Here is a 17,348-nt window from a genome sequence, read left to right on the forward strand (position 1 = left end):
TATATATATCTATACTTGGACAGAGACAGGTCTGCACACAACTTCAGTTATCTGACCACCAGAATGTCATGCCTCACTGACCACATTGCCATGTAAGCAAAGATAATCAGACTACACACACGTTAATCATGTGATCTTCAAGTACCCATATCGTGTTACATATTGCTAATCAACAACTAACAGTCTTTAATAAACTGGAGCGGTGGGGTAGCCTAGTGGTTAAAGCGTTGGCTCGTCACACCGAAGACCCGGGTTTGATTCCCCACATGGGTACAATGTGTAAAGCCCATTTCTGGTTTCCCCCGCCGTGATATTGCTGGAATATTCCTAAAAGTGGCATAAAACCATACTCACTCACTCATTCTCATAAACTATGATTTCATAGGAATTGATAATACATGTACATACTAGTTTTAAAGATTTTTAAATCAAACTTTAATTAGATGCACACAAGATGCCTTGTCTGAGATTATCAAATTTACTGAAGCCTTCGTGTGGAAATTTATGTTTACAACTTTTAGTTATGTGTTTCATAACTTTTGACGTTGTCAGTACTTATTTGTTTCTCCATTAATTAAAAACTAAACTCACTCACTCACTCTTAGTAAGTACAGTCAGAATGGAAACGTTCATTTCAGCATTTGTCGAAAGAAACTGTCTGGAAACAATGCACATGATGTAGTTCTGGAGCTCACCTATTTCACTCGTCCTGCAGAATGCTGCCCTGATTCATGTATACTTACATTCATGTGACTATGCAATGCAAAATTCCTAAAACAGCAAATCCATAGCATAAAAAGACCTTTTTATGCAAATTGTGTCAATCGCAGTTAGGCTAAGATCTAGTGTCATCATTGACTTTCAGTGATCCAATCAAAGACTATTCACTGCTGTACAGTCTTTTGTCATGTTATGCCAAAGATCTGTTTCCAGACTGGTATTCTCTGACATTGAACTACAGTCGAACCTCAATGTCTCGAACTCGGTTGACACAAATTCTTGGTTGTGTCAAACTCATCTCGGTCCCAGTCGATTTCCTTATATTTATCATTATTTCTATGCTGACGGATGTGTCGAACACTCAGATAAGTCGAACTGTTCCTTGGTATGGACGAGTTCGACACAACCGGGTTGGACTGTATATATAAATGCTGCAAAATGTCATTCAATTCTATCATTATCGTTTATTCATATATGTTTGCATGTTTGACCAATCATTTAATAGCTGACCCCATGAATATGCATCAATATTCAAATAAACAAGCATGCAGATAAGAATAAAAACAAATATATGATAAGCTGCACAGCACATTACATGTACTACACAGTGCCCACACTAGTTGTGTCAAACTGACAAGGGAACTTATTGATATCCTCGTGGAGACTCTTGAATTAGGCTTCTTTCAATTTGTCTTACACTTGGCTTTATCTGGGCCTCTGTTGAATGTTTTGCAATTCTTGTATAAGCAAACTTGAATCCAGCTTAGGATACCATGCTTAGATCCCTTCCAATCTGATTACCTGGCTACACCAAATGCCTTAGTGTTGTGTAACCCACACAGGGAAATGTATGGGGAACACTCCCTCCCAGTGTAAGTTCTTAGTGAACTGTCGGGGACGCTCCTTCACTGTATGATCTCTATAGTGGACAATACATGAGGATCTTCTAGTGGATTCCTTCTTTGAAATAACACCTTTAAAATGCAGGCAATATGACCAGTGCATATTTTGTAGAAGAAATTTCCTGACTTTGGAGGTATCATCTAATATTGTGAGAACATAATCTGCATGATCCATCAGGGTTTTACCTCGACTTACAAACATGGGGGTCCTGGGGACCCCTAATTATTAGTTTTAAGGGTCCTTGTAGGAAATACGTGGGTCTTGTGAAGTAACGGTTTAGAAAACTGTATGTTTTGATAATTTCTACAGAGCCTGGAATGAATCATTGATCACGTGCACTGATGGATGAAATGATGCAACTACCTGCCTGGACTGATGGATGAAATGATGCAACGTGCTTGAGAATATTTTGCCTGGACAGAAACAATCAAACACTTAGGAAAGCTCATAGATGTGTTGTGGGTACAGTGACACATTATACTGACTCGAAGTCAGTCCTGTTGACGCCAGTGACCAACAAGTACCATATTTTAACGTGTGTACTGGATGCACATTTGAGACGTCACCCTACAACCCTGATCCATACTGGATTCATGTTCTTACAATGGCTACGGCAGTGGCATTTTTTTCTGGATCAAAGCAAATTGATTCAGGTACAATGGAATTTTCTTATCAGGCATTACATTTCTCTGCAGCACAACATTCCAGAGAGTAAAGTCATTACCGGGACCATTCAACAAACCGTACAACTTTCAGCATCTTACTGGAGTGTAATCATTAATAAAAGGGTCCATGTACAAACACTCTCCTCAATCTCAAAATCAGACTTATGTACATGGTCTTATCACAAGTTCAAATATACAGCCCACTTTACGAATTCCTTCATTGAAAGAATAAAGAAGTACGCATGAAATAGGGGCAGCTTGTGATAAGACCTGTGACTGACCGGGCTGGCCAATGGCACTGTGCCATCTACACTCACAGGCTGAGTCACTGGTCCAAGTCACACTTACCCTGGCCTACCGATTATAAACACAGTCGGACCAACAACCCGAATGACAGGAGTACTTAGCCATTGATTTGTCATAATCATCATCATTTATCACTTCAACAAGGGAGTCGCCTACAGTACATTACATTCCAATCCTTATACATAGCAAAAGTTTCATAAGGCCAGGCCAATTTTATTTCTTGTTTTACTGATCCGCCGTTTTATTTTTTTAAGAATAAGAAAAACAAAACAAAAATTAATTTTCAATGCTTAAAAAATAAAATCCTAATGTTTTTATTGGGCAAAAACGTAAACTGAAACTAAAATCTTTTTCAGGTTGTTTTTGGCCCCATATACACTTCATTAACTGCCAAAAGTAAAATACTTTTAGTATTTAGAAGGAATATTGCTTTGACTGGTGATTTTATTTTATTTTTTTTCCCTCCTGCCTTTAGGTTTTCTGAGGACAAAAATCTGTAAAACAAGAAATAAAATTTGTCTGGTTTTATATGCATTTACAGCAAGTAGTCAAGATGAAAACAACTGTTCATTGTAAGAGTGTTTGTAATAACATAATTTATTGTATAGCAATCATTTTTTCATCAAATAATATGTTCTATTAAATACCAACATATATTGCAGCCGTTAGAATTTTGCCAATCAGGTGACAATTTAAGTAACATAACTATGCTATATGCATGATAAAGTATTTACAAAAGTTATTGAAATAAAAGTAGTTAAATGATTGCAATATAGTATTCATATCAAATGGTTACAAGTGAGTGAGGGAGTGTAGTTTAACGTCTTTAACAGTGCTCAAGTTATACCATGTCATGTCAGGATATAACGGAGATGGAAAACCCAACGTCAACCTTTGCTGTCACAAAAGTTGGTCGCTATAACTTGAGTGGACCTGATTGCTGTAAATGTTTTGGTTTAGACCTATAGTGTTTCCTCTCCTTGGATTCCTGTTTGTTTTCAGGATCAGTGATGGATCAAGGTCCATTATCTGTCACTGCCTAAAGTGAAAATATTCTAGGTTGTGATTATATCTAGATAACAGGTCATTATTGGTACCCTACAATCACATCCAATAACATTCCAGGTACACACCTGACATAGAGGATGTCTTAGACTATTGCGTAGTCTCTGAATATATATAATTTCAATAGAAAGAAATAATTACACTTTGAATTGAAAAGGAGCCAAAGTGAGTTGAGAGATTCAGAACATGATGAAATCTAGACTTGCTTCATTTAGGGCTTAAGCATTGCTGAAAGTGAGGTGAGGTGAGGTGAAATTGGGTTTAACGTCGTACTTGAGAAGATTTCGCTCATATGACAACGTGCATGCGTGTGTATGTGTATGTGCGGCTGCTTGTACTAGCTGAAGCTGGTTTTATAGTGCTAGCCCACTGAGATACCATGCCGCAGTGAAGCATGAATACCCCACTCAGACACATTATACTGACTCCAAGCCCACCAGTCCTTGTTGTACCCATTAATGCCGACGCCAGGCAGGGACCAACAAGTACCATATTTTAACGTCTTTTGGTATGACGCGGTCGGGGATCGAACCCGCGACCTTCTGCTCTCCGGGCAGACGCGCTAACGACTACACCACGGAGGTGGTCCATTGCTGAAAGTGCTCGGCGGAAGGGGAAATAATGTGGTTCAGGTACTGTAAGACAGATTATGTATGTTCATTAAGGACTGTCTATTCCGATACATAAAAGAAGCCAGTGGTGTCCTTCAACTCAAGGAGTATAATGCACATCCAGGTTGTCAACGGCTTCAGCGTTGTCTTTTGTGGGTCTTCATGGCACAGCCATCTCACAAAAGCATAAACCTTTCATCATTATTGTTTGGATATTGACCCACTGGAGCAAGAGATTTGATGACTCTATGAGAGCTGTACTCAGGTGTTTAATGCAAAGAGGTGGGGTACCTGAGAGTCAAAGTCAGGTATCATCAGGTCATTGGACTGATCTAGCCAAAGTGTGACAGATGACTCAGCAAACAAAGGTCAATACTATTACATGGCACATACAAGCATACCAGACCCACGAAGATCCATGTCTTCAGCAAAGCAAGATTGTCGTAACTTCTTTGAGTGGCATTGTTTAGAAGTTGGAGAGATATATATATTATTTTATCAGTGTGTCAATGAATAAATAGATCATTATTCATAATTTCAAAATTTACATATATCCTTAACTATTTTTGTCCAGTATAGTATTGCATCCCAAGCATGTGCAATAATGTTCACTGTGTCAAGTTCTCAACAAGAAATATAAAGGTCTATAATTAAAATAATCATTGACTGTTACAATACAGTTTTCTACGCCATTGCATTACTATACAGATGCATGTCATCGTATCCCAATTGCATAGACTGATCTCGCATGATGTCAATCATGCAATTATCTGGTCCATAGTTATTTACAGACCACCGTCATATTCTGGAATATTGCTCAGTGTGGCGTTAGAGAAAAAACAAACAAACAAAACATTACTGAACAGGACCCCCATATTCCCCCAAAAGCTCCTTGGGCGGTGGGGTAGCCTAATGGTTAAAGCGTTGGCTCGTCACGCCGAAGACCCGGGTTCGAATCCCCACATGGGCACAATGTGTGAAGCCCATTTCTGGTGTCCCCCGCCGTGAGGTTGCTGGAATATTGCTAAAAGCGGCGTAAAACCAAACTCAGTCAGTCAGTGATATTAGTAACTGGGGGCCCCCTGAACCAGTAGTTTTGTAGGTTATGGTAAAACACTGAAATACCATGTTCAAACACATCTACAAGGTGGTCTAAACTACTACTGGTGTTTTTAGCAGTCCGACGACTACCAAAATAGTATTGATACAAGTCCTCGAGTTGAAAGCACTATGAAAATGAAATGTCTTTATGAATCTCTCAGTAGGGGATCAGTGGCTGTGTGTAATTGCTTGAGGGTGTCAGAAGGGCACCTGTACCTCTATAAGCATGTGACAACCTTCCTGGAGTGTTGTGGTGAGCTGGGGAAGGCGAACACTACATGCAAACAGGACGAGTGAGTCGCATATCAGCTGTGTTGGGCCCCACAGAGCCTCTGTTCCCTCTCACTTGGTTAAACACTCAAGGGGTTTTAGGGTGGAGATAAGCTTACTTACACACTGATACAGTTCACAGAGATATAAATACATGGACAACCAAAACTAATTAATGGTCAGACTCTACCCATGGGAGATATTTACAGCACCTTCTTGGTAATTATCAAATGTTAAACCTTCAAGGAATGTACTGAATAGCCATGTGACACACAGCGTCATGAACTTCTAGTGACCAATATTTTAGTAATCAATACTGATTAACAACACTCAAAACAATACAAAACTGTTTTGTCAAGGTTCAATACTGTAATACTAAAAAAAACATCAGTCCTCATCTGAGTGAGTGAGTGAGTGATTACGTGGGCTTTATGCCACTTTTTGGAATATTTCAGTCATACCGCATCAGCGGACACCAGGGTTCCACTTCACACACTGTACCCAGCGATGAATTAAACTCGGGTTCAAAATACTGTGACTTGTTTCAATGACACACAAAATTTCAGCTACATTAACACTGTCTTTCCAAAGGGGTGTGAAAAAGGGAATCACTAGATTCAAAGCGAAATGTCAGACAAGTGTAAAACAAATAAATAGAATGATTTGATTGGTTGATTGAGCCATATTTTCCATTTCTGTTTCCATAAACCAAAAAGATAGGTAGCTTCCTGATTGGCTGATAATAGAATGGTTGGGCCTGTGTTGCAGTATTGTGTTGAATGACATCCCTGATTTTGTAATGTTAACTGTAATGTTATCCAATGTTTTTTAGGGTAAAGGATTCAATAAACTGTATACTAGTATATCATTGTTGACATACGTTTTCTGGAATGACTTTACTATGTTTGCGCATCTACATGTACCGGTACATAAATACAACAATGTATTGAAGTCAATTCTTATATATCCAAACACTAAAACCATATCTTATAATGGACACCTTAATCATATTCAGACTTCAATATTGCTGCTAGACAGCCATGTTGCAAATTGGATTTCTATTCTATACGTCTACTGACACCTTTATCATGTTGTTGCTTTGATAATATACCCAAAATTCCAGCTTTGTAAATCCGATGTTTTCAAATATGGAGAAAAAACTAGATATGCTGAGAGGTCTTGCAACCATGGTAAAACTCGGCCACTGCCCCCTCTGAATGTCATTGTTCTGGACAGCCACACTCTGCACAGACATTCACATCAAAGCCTCCCTGCAAGACAGCACAAGCATGTCTGGGATAATAAATCATGGGGTAGTATCATCAAGGTGCACACTGAGTGCACCATTTAAATATTGACGACACAACCATTCTCCTATTGAACTGACTCACTACACTTAACCACACTAGATACTGACTAGTTCAAGAGGAGACTATGCCATGACAGATTAACTGTTGTGAAAGAACTCCTTATGTAACAACTAGTGAGTGAGTTTAGTTTTTATCTTTCAGCAATATTCCAGCAATATCATGGTGGGGGATACCAGAAATGGGCTTCACACATAGGAAATAATTAACATTCCCTTTGACAAGTGCATCTTAAAGTAGGTTGCCTTGACCACCACCAAGTCAATTATCGTCAGTATGTTATGAACGCTATAATATATTCCTCTCGACATTGTCAAGAGTTTTGCCTCACTACATACATCGATGTGCTGCCAAGTTAAACCAACAGTGGTCACTCCAGAACAGGGAAGTTCTAATCAGGCTGACATATGCACTGACACAACAGGAATAATGTTGAATTGTTTCCAACAGTCACGGCTCATAGAAATCATGACAATCCATAACTATAGGGTTCAGCACTTCAGTGTCCCAGATAACAACAACAAATTGTATTTATTGTGTGCCTAATTCCATTCATCAAGTAAATCATAATGGTGCGATTTACTATCCATACCTGATCAGTGGAGCAGTGAGCAAACCAAGCTGTCTGTGAGCTGCTAGAAGGTTAACTGTTACCATCTCATCCTACTGGGTACCCATTTATTGCTGGGTGAACAGAGGTATATTTCGAACAAAGAGTCTTGGCTAAAGGGTTACCACGTGTGTTTTGTGTGGTGCAGGACCAAAGCCCTTGGAACTCTCAAGGAGTGAGTGAGTATGGTATTACGCCGCTTTTAGCACTATTCTAGCCATATCATAGTGGGGAACACCAGAAATGGGCTTCACACATTGTACCCATGTGGGAATCACCCCAGCAAATGGGGCAGCTTTAACCACTGGGCTACCCCACGGCCCTTTGAAACTCTCAGGAGTCTAACTGCAAAACAGTCACCCATCCAAGGAGTCTTGGCTAATAGGGTATCATATGTCTTGTGTGTGCTTCAGTGTGGCGCTGGACTGAAGTGATTGAAAGTTTTCACGAGTCAAGCTGCAAAATACTGTCACCTATCCAAGGAGTTTCTATGACAAACATGCTTACGTTCACATGATTTGCACCATGTGCCACCTGATATAAAATTTAAAGAAATAAATGTGCATCCAACAAGCATTGTAAACCCATTCTTTACTTGCTTTGCATGACATCAATGTACAACAGACAATCTTACCACTTCCTGTGAGGCATATCCTTGTTGTTGAGGGTCTCCCATGGAATCATAGCAGTAATCAAATGTGAAGTGCTTGACACGCTCTCGACTATCCCCATACTCTGGTACTCCTTCCAGCTGAAACACCACCATAACATGTGCACAAGATGGATCAACATGTGATAACAAATATATCTACACAAGATGGATCAACATGTGATAATAAATATATCTACACAAGATGGATCCACACGTGATAACAAATATATCTACACAAGATGGATCAACATGTGATAACAAATAGATCTTCACAAGATGGATCAACATGTGATAATATATCTACACAAGATGGATCAACATGTGATAATATATCTACACAAGATGGATCAACATGTGATAATATATCTACACAAGATGGATTAACATGCGATAATATACGGATATATCCTTCTAGGAAATTCTCAAGTTCATCAAGGGTTGTGCTGGGTAATAGCTGGAAGCTGCAGGACTGGAAGAGGTGAACGCAGAGCAGAGAGGTGCTTAGAAGCAATGATAGCTGAGATGTGGCTGGAGGCAATGATGGGGATATGGATGTGAGGTGCTTGAAGGCAATGGCAGGGATATGGATGTGAGCAGGTTGGAGGCAATGGCAGGGATATGGATGTGAGTAGGTTGGAGGCAATGGCAGGGATATGGATGTGAGTAGGTTGGAGGCAATGGCAGGGATATGGATGTGAGTAGGTTGGAGGCAATGGTAGGGATATGGATGTGAGTAGGTTGGAGGCAATGGCAGGGATATGGATGTGAGTAGGTTTGGAGGCAATGGATATAGGGATATGGATGTGAGTAGGCTTGGAGGCAATGATAGGGATATGGATGTGAGTAGGTTTGGAGGCAATGATAGGGATAGGGGCATGAGTAGGTTTGGAGGCAATGGTAGGGATATGGATGTGAGTAGTTTGGAGGCAATGATAGGGATAGGGATGTGAGTAGTTTGGAGGCAATGGTAGGGATATGGATGTGAGTAGGTTTGGAGGCAATGGTAGGGATATGGATGTGAGTAGGTTTGGAGGCAATGGTAGGGATATGGATGTGCATAGGTTTGGAGGCAATGGTAGGGATATGGATGTGAGTAGGCTTGGAGGCAATGATAGGGATAGGGGCGTGAGTAGGTTTGGAGGCAATGGATAGGGATATGGATGTGAGTAGGTTTGGAGGCAATGGTAGGGATATGGATGTGAGTAGGTTTGGAGGCAATGGTAGGGATATGGATGTGAGTAGGTTTGGAGGCAATGGTAGGGATATGGATGTGAGTAGGTTTGGAGGCAATGGTAGGGATATGGATGTGGATGTGAGTAGGTTTGGAGGCAATGGTAGGGATATGGATGGATGTGAGTAGGTTTGGAGGCAATGATAGGGATAGGGAAGTGAGAGTAGGTTTGGAGGCAAATAGGGATAGGGGAGTGGGATAGTTTGGAGGCAATGATAGATGGATAGGGTTTGGAGGATGTGAGTAGTTTGGAGGCAATGGTAGGGATATGGATGTGCATAGGTTTGGGAGGCAATGGTAGGGATATGGATGGAGGCAATGAAGTAGGATATGGAGGCAATGGAGTAGGATAGGGATATGGATGTGAGTAGGCTTGGAGGCAATGGTAGAGATAGGAAGTGAGTAGGTTTGGAGGCAATGGTAGGGATGGATGTAGGTTTGGAGTAGGTTTGGGAGGCAATGGTAGGGATAGGGATGTGATAGGGTGGAGGTTTGGAGGCAATGATAGGGATATGGATGTGAAGAGTAGGTTTGGAGGCAATGATAGGGATATGGATGTGAGTAGGTTTGGAGGATAATGTGAGTAGGTTTGGGAGGCAATGGTAGGGATATGGATGTGAGTAGGTTTGGAGGCAATGGTAGGGATATGGATGTGAGTAGGTTGGAGGCAATGGTAGGGATATGGATGGAGGTTTGGAGGCAATGGTAGGGATAGGGACATAGGTTTGGAGGCAATGGTAGGGATATGGATGTGAGTAGGTTTGGAGGCAATGGTAGGGATATGGATGTGAGTAGGTTTGGAGGCAATGGTAGGGATATGGATGTGAGTAGGTTTGGAGGCAATGGTAGGGATATGGATATGGATGTGTGAGTAGGTTTGGAGGCAATGATAGGGATATGGATGTGTAGGTTTTGGGAGCAATAATAGGGATATGGATGTGTGTAGGTTTGGAAGCAATGATAGGGATATGGATGTGTGTAGGTTTGGAGGCAATGATAGGGATATGGATGTGTGTAGGTTTGGAGGCAATGATAGGGATATAGCTGAGAGGTGCTTGGTGGTTGAGTTCAGACCTGAACAGAGTTATTAGGAAGGCAGAACTGCTGTACAATAACTGAATATGCTACCAAAATATGGTAATGACTAATGTTAATAGTTGATCTATATTTGCATTATCCGTTAATAGTACTTCAGTAACTTTTAATCATAATTTGTCCATCCTACATTCGAGCCTGTGTGTACATGACAATGTCTAAGACTCACATGACATGTTCTGCCATTGATATAACACGAGGTGATAAATCTTTTTAAGCACCCATGATTCATGATTACACATATGCAATACAACTGCTGAAGGGCATTCATACATGTCAGTCTTAAATACCATTGAATCACTATCAGAGGACATGCATAGAAATATGGCAACTGGCCACGCAAGCCATTGTTCGACATACACTCTGGCTTTATCTGATTACACAACTCAGTGAATGGTTAAGTATTATGTTCATAATCCCCTCTATAAGTCAGTTAGCCATTGTGTGTGCAAGTAGGCATTTACACCTGTAAACAGGCCGTTGTGTGTCACACCATGTACTGGCATTTTGCATTGTATACCGTCTCTTAAACAAATTTCCCTGGGTAATAACAATTTGTAAGTATTTTGATAAAGTTAAAAGAGCTTTTGAGGAAGTAACAATACTCAGGACTGTATGTAATCTGTTTGATAGGGAGTTGGGTTCTATGCTGGTTTTAGGAACACATCAGTAATATGATAGAGGATACTTGAAATCAGTTTCACCCACCACCCATATGGAGAATGGAGCCCTAAACTATGGCGTTACAAGCGAAAGCTTTGACCCTAGGCAATCTCATTGAAGAGAATACTGACAAATTTGTTTTCCTTGCTCTATGAGTGACTGTCATCGATAATTCAAAAGCTTAGCTGCACCCACTCGATACATATAGGGATTCCATGCAGGTGTGTTAGGGGGTGGCCAATATTCTGTAGTAGGAATAAACCTTATCTTTTGTCTGCCTTTTTCGTAAGGTGCCTAAGCATTCCTGTTTTTGTGTTATGAGTGTATTAATATATTTTGTCATCAGCTCACTGATTTGTTAGATTGACAGTGGTAAAAGTCAATATTTTTCAAAATTAAACCTGTCTTTTAAAGATAGTTGTAAAACTGAATGGGGAAAATGACAATTGCTTAGACATTTTTTTTTTATTTGCTTTTCATGGCAATTCATGAGACTACCTACAAGAGTAAATGCCCTTTATTAAAGGGAAGCAACTCCAGCCTGTGAGTGTGACATCACATTAGTTCAGAATCTGCCTGTCCTTTCACAACATTTTAAACTAGTCAGATGTTACACACAACGACAAAACAAAAAAAAGATAACATTTCGGACATGTTTCAGCTAAAGCTAGTTGTCTTAAATTTGAAAACAAAAACAAGACATACAGACTTACAAGCACAGACAAGGAAACCGACCCTACTAGTTTCTTTGCTACAGTTCCCCAAACATGTAAATTGCCTCAGCGACATCCTTTTTAGAAACTTATTTTAGGTATAATCAAATGGTATTTTGATATTGATAACCATTATTTCAGTAAGTCTGATCAAATCCCTTTCGGTTACTTCTGACTTTATTACCGACAGATATAGACAACATCATGTTTGTCTGTAAACACTAAAGGTAGGACCTACATTATCTTTCATATTTGCACAATTATTTGTATATGACCCCCCAAAATACTGTTTGTATCTTTTTTCTTTATCTTGCTGGGAAACCAAGCCATCAAATGATGAAAATATTGAGAAAATGTGACTTGTCTTGAATATTGTGCATTAAATAGTTTCTAACAACTATTACAATCATATTGCTTAAAATGGTGATAAAAGTTTCATAATTCATAATCTGCACTATTTACTTATTCAATACATATTTAAGCTGGATATTCTTCTGCAGTGTACGACAGTAACAAATCAACATTTTGCTGACAGTGTATGTCATGTTACATACAATAATAATGTTGCTTAACATATACCAGTACTTAATCCCAAGTTTTCTTAGAGTTTCTAGGCTACACTTATGAGGGCAAATTTAGCCAAAGTTCATTGAAATCAATTACAAAAGGAATTCAGCTCTTGTCAAAATTTATAGCTGTAATTTACGTCTGTATGTATGTATGTATGTATGTGTATGTGCGGCCATAAAATTTCCGAGTCCCATGCTGGGATTCGAACCACGGACCTTCTGAGCCCAAGTCGGACGCCTTGTCCACATGACCAAAGAGGTTAACCCTGTCAGCAAGCTGACAAGGTAATGATGTCATCTGTGGGATGCCTCCACGCCCTGCTACATACTCTCACGTCAACAGAAGGCGCATCCGAGCAGCATAGTTGGGTACTGAGGCTTATTTTCTTCAAATTTAATATGAATTTGCTCAGCCCCTCGTTGGGAGCCAATGTAGTGGCCATACAATTTCTGAGTTCCGTGCTGGGATTTGAACCACGGACCTTCTGATCCGTGTATGTGTGTGCGTGTGTATGTATGTATGTATGTATGTATGTATGTATTATGCATGCATGAGTGTGTGTATGTATGTATGCATGCATGTTATGTATGCATGCATGTTATGTATGTATGTATGCGTGCATGTTATGCATGTATGAATGTATGCATGTTATGTATGTATGCATGTTATGTATGCATGTATGTATGAGTGTGTGCATATGTATGTATGAGTGTGTGTATGTATGTATGTATGTATGCATGCATGCATGTTATGTATGTATGCATGTGTATATTATTATGCATGCATGCATGGATGTATGTATGTATGTATGTATGTATGTATGGATGGATAGATAAAAACACCCCATTCAAACATACACAACAAAAAAGAAAGAGGTGTAATATTTGTTACACAAAGTTCAAGAATGTTTAAAATTCAATCTCATGTCGGTAGCTATTAATTCATAAATGATACCAACCTATCAACACCTATGTAAAACATGTACAATGTTGAAAGTCAGAGTCAAAGAATTTCAACTATATTGTTACATAATACTACAGTTTAAGTCTTTATACTTCCCTGAAACACTAAAACAATGTGTACAACATTTTTACGTTTAACAGTTAATTCCATTGTCATATTAGATACATTTACTGATTGGCCAATGAAATAATCATCAATATCAGGGAAGTTTTATTTCGGAAGTACTATCAACACAGTCGGTAAATGTTTCATAATACATTCATAAATGAAAATATCATTGGTAGATTTGGACAACTTCCTGGTTGTTCCTATCCATTGTCAATCTGTCAAAGTTTACTAAACTTGTGTCGTCTGCTTGCTGAGACTTCGTACCTTGACATTGTTAATGCTGATGTTATCTCCACTGGCGGTCACTATGGAGTGCGCTTTCTTGTCTTTCTCCCTGCAAATAGATCATCACGTCAATAGAGGAAACAGTACACAAGTTGTAACGATGCCACGAGTTCTACTGGCAAACTCTCACAGCGACCCAAAGACGCAAGCGCCAACCACTAGGTCGTATCGTATGTTGATAGTTAGTGTCTATGATTCCGATTTAAACTATGATTCTGGACTTACCTTCCGCTGAGAGGGCGTACCCTCACCGCTACCCTCACAGTTGACATTATTGTTATAAAATATCATCCATTTTCACTCGGAAATCCACGCAATAATTGCATTTTGTATGTCCAAATGCCAGCCACAAACAAGTACCTACACTCTCACAAACTTGTGTGGACTAGTCCACTTGGTCTGCGGGGAGCGGGGGTGCGGGCTGTCGCTGCTAATCCATTGAGTGGATTTCGGTTCAATAGCTGGTCATTATGTCAATGATAAAACAGAACAGCGGTAAAAGGATTGATTGTCGATAAGGGATTTGTTAATGGCAGGTTAGATCATGTTTTAGGCACCGTGTAATGTCTGCGAAACCAAACAGGTTCGACAAAGTTATTGGCTTGGGAGTCAGTGAATATAGCTAGATACGTCAATGGAGACACGGTCTGTTTGGTCTGTGAATGTATTCCCTGCATGGTTCCAACAGAGAGGAAGGAAAACTTTCGGACGGTGTAAGGAGTAATAGTGCCAACAGCTAGGGTGATATTATTTGACTTATCGACAGTCACAAGTCTGTCACCGATCTAGCCTCGATCTCTTTATCCGATTATTTGTCAATGGAGGAAAGCCAGAGGGCAAGATGAAACCTCACACCAGATTGTTCATTTTATAATGTTCGAGTGCATATCCGATGTAACAGTTTCCTCGGTTAATTAATTCCACGTCCCTTCAAGATCCTGCCTTTCTTTTCCTTACTGCGCTACTACTTTCGAAATGTGTCACACCGAGCTCAGTTTTCTACTGAGTTGCACCTGTACCCACCCCATCCATTATTTTTGTTACCTATAGTAGATATACATACGATTTATACGAAACGAGTGTGAAAATTTTGCACGAGTTTCGTATAAGTCTTGTGGCACACTTGCGAGTGTAATACAAATTTCTTTATTATCCATTTTATTCATGTACATTTGTGCAGTAAAACACGGTAAGCAAGTGTGACTGCCCTGTTCATTGACGTCACGTTCAATTGTTTAAATGACGTCAGAAACGACGAAATAAAGAAACTATGGTTGCTAGGCAAAAGTGATATGATATAATATGACACTGGTTATGTTTCACCATATTATGTATGATAAACATTTTTACCACCCCGTACAATATTCTTACTGTCAACGCGCAAGTTACTCCGCCCCTGTACCCATCCATCCAGTATTGTTACTGCCCACCCTTAAAACACACCCGCACCCCACGTGCAAGTTACTCCATCCCTGTAACCCCCCCCCCCGAATTGTTACTGTCCACCCTTAAATCACACCCCACCCAACGTGGAAGTTACTCCACCCCTGTACCTGCCATCTCCAGTATTGTTACTGCCCACCCTTAAATCACACCCCACCCAACGTGCAAGTTACTCCACCCCTGTACCCGCCATCTCAAGTATTGTTACTGCCCACCCTTAAATCACACCCCACCAAACGTGTAAGTTACTCCACCCTGTACCCGCTATCTCCAGTATTGTTACTGCCCATCCTTAAATCACACCCGCACCCAACGTGAAAGTTACTCCACCCTGTATCCACCCCCTCCCGTATTGTTACTGCCCACCCTTAAATCACACCCCCACCCAACACACAAGTTACTCCCCACTGTACGGCACCCCACCAGTAATATTACTGCCCACCCTTAAATCACTCCCACACCCGACGCACAAGTTACTCCACCCCTGTATTCCCTGTCTCCACCCCATGCTTTATTACAGTCCCCAGGGCCCTTACATCCCACCCCATCCCCAACCCCTACACTTCAAGTGTCTGATTCCAGCTTAGACCGTAGACTCACGTATATACACTTACAATACTATGACACTGCCATTGTTAAGACTGTTAAAATACTTAATTCGGATATTTAAGTAATCAGAAACCATAAACCTGTCTCTTGGGTAATAAACAAACATATTTGAAATTGGATGGTCCAAAGGCATTTATAATAGACTAGGAGTTTCATTTCTACCTTTATTGAACAACTGTGGATGTGAATGAACTCTTTTAATGCAGCTTGTTCCCCGTGTCAGCTAAAACAAAGGAAGTTCCTTCGTGTGATTCATGCTTCAGATCACATGACCACAACGCGACAGAGCGAGCGGGCGGACTCGGAAAGTAACAGGAAATAGGTTTCGTCTGACATGAGTTCATATTGATGAAGTATCATATACCATTGTTAAGTGAGTGAGTGAATTTAATTTTACGCCGCTTTCCGCAATAATCCAGCAATATCACGACGGGGGACACCAGAAATGGACTTCACACATGGTTTAAGAGACCGGTCAGTGTCTGACAATATGTAAGTGTGGCCGAACCCAACGCATTAACCACTTCAGGACCACTGGATGTAAATTTAAAAGGAGCCCTAGAGAGGCTGTAGGTTCCGAACCTGAGGAGAATCTGGACTTGCCACATTAAGGGCTTTTGTGTAGAGATTGTAGGTTCAGAGCCTGAGGGAGTCCTGGACTTGCCACATTAAGGGCTTTCGTGTAGAGATTGTTGGTTCAGAGCCTGAGGGAAATCTGGACTTGCCACATTAAGGGCTTTCGTGTAGAGATTGTAGGTTCAGAGCCTGAGGGAAACCTGGACTTGTCACATTACGGGCTTTTTCATGGAGATTGTAGGTTCAGAGCCTGAGGGAGTCCAGGACTTGCCACATTAAGGTCTTTCGTGTAGAGATTGTTGGTTCAGAGCCTGAGGGAAATCTGGACATGTCACATTAAGGGCTTTCGTGTAGAGATTTTGGTTCAGAGCCTGAGGGAAACGTGGACTTGCCACATTAAGGGCTTTCGTGTAGAGATTGTAGGTTCAGAGCCTGATGGAAACCTGGACTTGTCACATTAAGGGCTTTTTCATGGAGATTGTAGGTTCAGAGCCTGAGGGAAACCTGGACTTGTCACATTAAGGGCTTTCGTGTAGAGATTGTTGGTTCAGAGCCTGAGGGAAACCTGGACTTGTCACATTAAGGGCTTTTTCATGGTGATTGTAGGTTCAGAGCTTGAGGGAAATCTGGACTTGTCACATTAAGGGCTTTTTCATGGAGATTGTAGGTTCAGAGCCTGAGGGAAACGTGGACTTGCCACATTAAGGGCTTTCGTGTAGAGATTGTTGGTTCAGAGCCTGAGGGAAACGTGGACTTGCTACATAAAGGGCTTTTCGTGTAGAGATTGTAGGTTCAGAGCTTGAGGGAAATCTGGACTTGTCA

Source organism: Haliotis rubra, unplaced genomic scaffold (genome assembly GCF_003918875.1).
Source record: "Haliotis rubra isolate DU_JTF1 unplaced genomic scaffold, ASM391887v1 Scf60, whole genome shotgun sequence".
Classification (NCBI taxonomy): Eukaryota; Metazoa; Mollusca; class Gastropoda; order Lepetellida; family Haliotidae; genus Haliotis; species Haliotis rubra.